General features: G+C 34.3%; 1 pseudogene; it reads left to right on the top strand.

Annotated features, from left to right (window-relative positions):
- Window positions 1-1890: 1890 nt before the first annotated feature.
- Window positions 1891-7826, top strand: part of LOC107571491 (myozenin-2-like) — a 9149-nt pseudogene continuing 3213 nt past the window's right edge.

The following is a 7826-nucleotide window of genomic DNA, read 5'->3' as shown; positions in this document are numbered from 1 at the left end:
AGAGAGAGAGATAGATAGATATCATAATCATATATAATCAATATGGTATGTGTGGCAAAGAAAAAAAAGCACCTTTTCATATCCACTTGCTTCACACACACATGTTTCTGGTGCTGATTCAGAATGAGAAGAGGAACTGACAGCGTTTTGTAGTTTCCTGTCAAGTGTGCAGAAAGTCTGGGTCAGGTTCACATACACACACACTGCATACACCCCCGCGCACGCGCCTCTCGATTACATCTTCGTCAACTGACAGTTACGAATGGCCAGTGGAAAAGAAAAACTAATTAGTCATTGTAAAAATTGAGTTTTCCAATCTCCACAAAGAAGCGGTTTTCCAGCGTCCTCAAGGATTCGTATATAAGGTGATTGTGTACCTGTCGACAGTATGACGGACATCAATCCAAGTAGCTTTAGAGAAGGACCAGAAGAAACTTTGCAGCTTCAACATGAAGGCGTCTGTGTGTTTTGTGTTTGCAGTGGTTTGTTGGTTCGCAGCGCAGGCAGAGGAGTCACCAAAGATCCTCACGCTCAGTAAAGTTATGAATGAACTCAACAAGATCAACAAGGGAATGGTAAGCTGACTTCTCAAATCTATGAATGGCACATTATTGTTTTCACATTTTAAGTGAAATTGACCAGTTTTTAATCTGCTTTTTCTTTTGTTTTTAAAAAATAAAGAACAAAAGCAGAACTTTGAACTCACCCACCATCAATGATTTAGAGGTAAGAAACGATTTTTCTTCTCTTCTTCTCCATTACATTCAGTATTCTAACTGGATGAACCCGGCAGTCTAATATGACCACATAATTACGCTTGTTTCACAGCGGTTTCTGCATGACTCAGTGAATTCAGTGATTCAGTGAATCTGGGGCCCTAAATGATTTGGTGAAACAGATTTTGCAAACGCGCTGGTGCGTATTTATGTTTGCGCTCTGTAGAGCATCAAAGGTTTCTATTTACAATGTGTTTTTGCAGTGCTGAGCAATGTAGCCAATCACAGACATATCTGTAGATTTCGTAAACGCAATGGCCAATCATAGCTGTTTACGTCAGAATCCACTCACGCTCAGTTTTTGCTCAGTGCTGAGTACAAACTCACGAATCATCTCATTTTAACTAAGTGTAGACACAAGGTAAATAAGAGATTTGTTGTGCAGTGTAGACAACTTCATTGATTCTTATGGAAGTTTGTGAGATGACAGCTTTTTAATGATTGTCAAGGGAGTTTGCAAATGAGATATTGATTTTATACAACAGTTCAATAAACAAGAAGTTAATATTTAAGTGATTTACATTTTAGGAACACTACTGTTTGATTTTGCTCTATTTAGTGTGAGCCGGTCCTAACATCTGTGCCAGTGGTGGTATTAGTGGAGCTGAATACTGATGATTGGCTGATCGACTGGGAAAAGGAGGTAGTGGCTCCCACCCTGCCTGCCACCATCGGCTCTAGTCTCCAGCCCTTCGCCAGCCCCTTGTCCTCCTCCAGAGCCCCCGCCATAACTCCTCAGTTGGACTTTTACGGTGTGAAATTGTGCTTTTCTGGGGGTGGGGTGTACTGCAACAAGTATGCTCTGATTTGGTTTCATTTTCATTGTATTCAGTTCCTGTTTTGTTTTCCTTCTGCCCAGTATACATTGTACTATTTTGGGCTGTACCAGATAAAAAACGACCAACGTGAAACAATCCCTGTGGTTTCTTTGGTCATGCCTCCTAAACGGTGGTCCTGCTATATCATACTGTGAGAGAGGTTCAAAGACTGCCATTGTCACGGTCTTGTGACCAAAGATAATTTTCTGGCAGTGTCAGAAATTTTGCATGACCTTCTATGACCTACGCCTACTGACTAACCAATAAAAATGCAACATGAAATTATGTATTGATCAATGCGACAAAGTGCTAAAGCAAATGCCATGGAGGCAAAAAGAGGTAAAAGGAATCTGGGATTCCAATAAGTAATTTATTGTCCTCCGCCTCTTTGTTTTAAAAGGCAGAATTGTCCAAATGTGATTCATCGTGCTCTATTTGTTTACCACTAGCACAAGCTGATGAAGTTTATTATTCTATAGCCTACGTTGCTGTTTTTATATTTTTGTAATTTTTCAGTCAATATTAAATTACTGAAAGAACTATGAGTTTCAATTTGTAGTGCATTTTTTAAGTTTGATAACTTGAAACGAAAAGTAAAATTGAAAGTAAAGTAATTAGTAATCTGATTACTTTTTAAATGCAGTAATCAGCAATGTAATCAAATTGCAATTTTAAAGTAGGCTAGTAATTAGTATAATTTTTTTTTCCTTTTGAGTACCTTACCCAACACTGAGGGTTATTCATTAATTAGTTCACACCTTTTTTGATTCAGTTCGTTATCTTGAGCCTGCTTTATTTAATAAATACTTTTGTTTAGGAAACCTTACTGCATCCTACTTTGTCTTTGTCAGACACTAAATGTGAACATAACATTGTTATTAATTTAAATGCTTTCATGCCACCTCTGAGCCTCATTAAACAGTCTGTAAATATACCTAAATCCCTTTCTTCTGTACCACCACTGTAGTGCAAAGATTTTGATTTTGAATTTTGTTGATGCTTATTTCATTTGATGACATGTTTTAATTCATTTAGAAAAGTTTATGAATTTGATAAAGGATGACATTTAAAAAGGTTATAAAAATGTTATTACAAAGGTAAAAAAAAAAAAAAAAGCAAATTACTTTGAGTCAAATATCACCTCATAAGGGTAAGGTTAATATGTTTATATTTTAATATAAAACAGTTAAACAAAAGTATCAATAGATAATGTAAAGGATTTTTTTTTTAATTATAATAATATTTCACAATATTACTGTATTTCAGATTAAACAAATGCAGCCTTGGTGAGCAAAAAAAATATATATATTTTCAAAATCTTACAGATTCCAAACTTTTGAATGGTAATGTACATGCTAAATATATAGTTCAGTCATGAAACTCTAGATGGCGCATTCTGACGGGGTGTTAACGTAACTGATGATATTCAGAGAGTTAAACGACTTGGCACAAGCTGATTGGTTCATGCTGCATATGCAGCTAATGAGCTTACTGCCTTGCATTTATATGGCTGGCTAGCATTCACTTGAGATTCCTGTAGCGCGCTTTCAGAGTTCTCTGAAACCCTCCACCTTCCCCAGCTCCACCTGTATAGATCTGCTACGGGGTTATTTTATATGCTATTTTTGCCACAGCAGTATGCCTTAAATACTCATGGCACCGTATCGCCATATGCATTGGCAGTAGCAAGTTCCTGTACTTGCTTGCAGCAGCAGCAATAACCTACAACTACAGCAATAACCAACAGCAGCAGCAATTACGCAGCAGCGTAGCAGATCTGTTCCGCCAAGACCAAATACATTAACATTGTCATATCCATCACCATGCTAAAATGTTCAGAGAGTTGTCATGATTGAATTAATGTTTATTTTAACTTCAGTGCAAAATCAAAGCAACCATATAGATATCTCTTTAATATCTCAATTGTTTCCCATAGAAAGCATCAAGATTAAATGCAGAGCAGATGAGAGAAAGACATATTTAAAAATGATCTTAAGCTCTCAAATTGTGCTCGAATTTGCCAAAATAGTGTGCAATCAAACGTCACAAATATTAATGCCAACTTAAATAGTTCTCCGATCCTTCAAACTCTCCTGAGACTAAATTATCTCAGGAGTTTAAGTTCAGGTCAGAAGCGAAGGTCTGGCTGTGACCATGACAGATGAATCATATAGATGGATCCTTAACCAGGACTGAGCGACTATCTCCAGTGACAACAAACACAAATACACATAGACATACTACATACAGACTGGTCCACTGGCAAAGCTGGCATCAGGTTTTTATAATGGGGGTCAGCAGGGGTGTGTCAGGGACTAAATGCTTTGCCCCATTTAGCTCCTGTCGTTTGGCTAAACTAGCAGCGATGATGTCATCGGGCAGGGGGCTGAGATGAGTCTATAGAAACCAGCTTCACGCTGCTGTGCTCTCACACTCACACAGATCAGCCAAACACACCGAACATCATCTTCTCCAGCACACTCAGGTAAGCCAGAAACTATCTTGTCTGGGTAAGAGGGATGTATGTATGTATGTGTGTGTGTGTGTGTGTGTGTGTGTGTGTGTGTGTGTGTGTGTGTGTGTGTGTGTGTGTGTGTCTGGTCATCTAATCTGCACAGCAGCTGTGTAAACGCAGAGTGTGTAATCTGTCAAATCTGAACTTTTAGCATGACAAAATGCTTCCTGTAGCTTCTATGAGAACAGTAGAATGACAAAGAGGATATAAATTAAGCCAATAAAATTGAGTTAAAAAATGAACTGAACATTTGAATTAAAATTGCTCCAAAAAAAAGTATTATCAGAAATTAACTTTCATATTCACCCTCTACAGTTGACTTTGATGGGCATTTTTTACCATATGACACCCTGCATGTTATTTTTATACATATACATATCAAATACTAATTCAGTATCAGTTATTTTATGGAATGTTACCTATTAAATTAAATAAACACATAAGTCATACATTATGCAATACTATATTTTAATTGGTATTAATTAAATAAAATTGCATATCTTTTTTAACACTAATACAGTTATTTTCTTTAGAATATAATTATTTTTAATATTTTATCAAAATAATATTATACAAATATTATTTAAAAAATACACCAGATGTTATATATCTTATGCAATTTACTATTAGAATATAATTTTTAAAATATATCATTTAAATCGAAATTACATAAATACATTTAAATATACCGAATGTTACAATTACAATACACAGGATTTCATTGCAAAACATTACTAGTACAAAACTAAAGCAGATATTAATAATAATAAAAAACTAAAAATAATAATATTAATAGTTATTAATAGTACTATTATTAATAAAAAAAATAAGAATTATTATTATTACATAGTATTGCTTAAATATATAATAAAACTATTATTATTATGATTATTATCATAAGCAGGATTTGAATCAATTGCTGTGATGTAAAGTAATGTGATCTGATGTGATGTGTGTGCAGACCAAGAGGATGCAGACAGCACATCAGAGTCTCACCAAACAGAGAAAACAGCAGACCATGATCCTGAGCAGAGAAGCAAAGGGAGGTAAGACACACACACACACACACACACACACAAACTGGTTTCCATGTTTTCTGTGGAGATTCCATAGACGTAATGATTACTGTACAAATTATGTTAGACGTAACGATGTTATACTGTACAAACAAATCCCCTTACCCTAAACCTACCCCTCACCAAGAACTTTTTCAAAAAACTTCATTTAGTATGACTTATATGCTGTTTTCCTCATGAGGACCAAAAAAATGTCCCCACAACGTCAAAATGTATTACTGTTCTTGTTGGGATATTTGGTCCCCATAATGTAGGGAATTCCAGATACACACACACACACTACAAAGACACTTAGATGAAGCCCTACAAAAAACACACACACATTCCTACACAATGACATAAAATCATAAAATATATCATATGGTGATTGTGGACGGACTTCAGTCTTGTAGGGACTCATATGAGAGGCGGTGCAGTTGATTGACAGGAGCAGAACAGATCAAAGCAGATTCTTTCTCAGTCACTTGAGTGATTTAAATGGAGGGAAATCTCTATATCCAACATTCCTGAAACTATCCCAACACTTCAGAGGTAACATTTGCCTCAGCGTGTTTGTTTGTGATTTTCCGTTGACGTAAGCCACAGCGAGTCTGACCTGGCATCACGGCAACTCCAGCTCAGCTAAATCCGACTCTGGAGAGGGAATTTTATAAGAATAAGCCACGGGCCGCTGCTAGCATGAGCCCTGGCAGGAATGCCTTTTCTGAAAATGACACTTTAGGACGAGTCCATTTCTCCAAGTGTTCCACATTACTGCAGTCTAATAATAATCATCCCTGTTACCCGGATAACACAACAAGCACGACTGCAGCAGCCTTGACAGAAGAACCCGAGAGCAACTACACTGCAAGAGATCAGATCAGTCAAAAAAAAGAGCGGCCCTTAAAAGTATTTGGACAGTAAAGCCCCACTTAGAAATGCTTAAGTGTCCCTAATAAAATATCAATCCAGATCTTTAACCATGAGACGCCACCACCAAATCACATCATCATAAAGCACTTTACACTACCATGCAATTTCGGGGTCAGTAAGATTTTTTTTTAATGTTTTTTTTTTTAATGATGAAGCATACCAAGGGAGCATTTGCTTGATCAAAAATATAGCAAAAATTTTAATTTTGTGAAATATTTTTACAAAGTAAAATAACTGTTTTTGATTTGAATATATTTTAAAATGTGACTTATTCTTGTGACGCAAAACTGAATTTTCAGCATCTTTACTCCAGTCTTCAGTGTCACAGAAGGGTTATTATAATTAACTAAAACTAAAACTAAAACCAATTATATACGTGTTAACTGAAATAAAATAAAATAAAAAACTTTAACTTATTTTACTTGCAAATGCTATTTAATTAAACAACTAGACATAATTAAAAACAGCAAAAATAATAAAAATGACAAAAGCACAACAAAATTACTAAAACTTTAAAATTAACATGCAAGCAGAAAATATCAAAATAAAATCTAACTCCAATTATAAACGAAACTATTATAGTATCTCCATGATACTAAATAACACAGTGAGTTTTATAGAATTTAGTTTATTTAATATTATAGAGTTTTTTTTATTCTCTTTGTTTTCTAACCATATAAAATCTGTGCTGTATCATCCATTTTAATGTCAACTACTTCTGTTCTTTAATACGAATTCTCATACATTGGATTCTTTAATGGATAGAAAATTCAAAAGAACAGCGTTTATTTGAAATAGAAATCTTTTGTAAGATTATACTACCACTTTTGATCAATTTAATGCATCGTTAATTTCTTTGAAGAAAAAAAATCCTACTAACCCCAAAGTTGCATGATGTTGAATATGCATTAATCATTTAGTACCATGGTAAAAAATTGTTCCAAAAACAAAAATTCTGCTATGAAAATTATGTACATACTGTAAAACACTTGACGAAGATCAAGGATGAATCATTTTAAAATGTATGTGTGTGAGAAGGTCTGAACCTTGGGAAGAAGATCAGCGTTCCTAAGGATGTGATGATGGAGGAGCTGAACCTGAACACCAACAGAGGATCCATCATGTTCCAGCAGCGTCAGAGGAGAGTGGAGAGATTCACACTGGAGAACTCAGCAGATGCTCCCAACATCATATATGTAAGACACCCTGTTTTAAGACACACAATGCTTGCATGCAATTTTAGGGAGAAAAACTAAAACACATTTAAAGCACATGATTTGAGGAATCATTCATGTCTGGAGCATAAAGAGTTATGCACCACAGTCTAATACCAGGGTTATTATCGTTAACTAAAACATAAAAAAATAAAAAATAAAATATAAAAATGTAACATTTCATTTCAGTTATAGTTGCCAATGCAAATTTTTTTTATTTACGTTTAATTTAAGCTGAAGTACTAAAATAACTCAAATTAAAATTTAAAATTAAATTAATTAATAACAACTATATTATAACAAAAATTAACTGAAATAAATAAAATATTACAATTTTATTTTAAAATATTAGCTTTCAACTAGTGGATAAGAGCAACATTTCTCATTTTATAGTTTAAAAAAGTACTAAAATAACAAAAACTATACTATACTAAACTATATATATATATATATATATATATATATATATATATATATATATATATACAGTATATATATATATATATATACAGAGG

Source organism: Sinocyclocheilus grahami, unplaced genomic scaffold (assembly GCF_001515645.1).
Source record: "Sinocyclocheilus grahami isolate Dianchi unplaced genomic scaffold, SAMN03320097.WGS_v1.1 scaffold1601.1, whole genome shotgun sequence".
Classification (NCBI taxonomy): Eukaryota; Metazoa; Chordata; class Actinopteri; order Cypriniformes; family Cyprinidae; genus Sinocyclocheilus; species Sinocyclocheilus grahami.
This window is presented reverse-complemented; position numbering and strand designations above follow the sequence as displayed.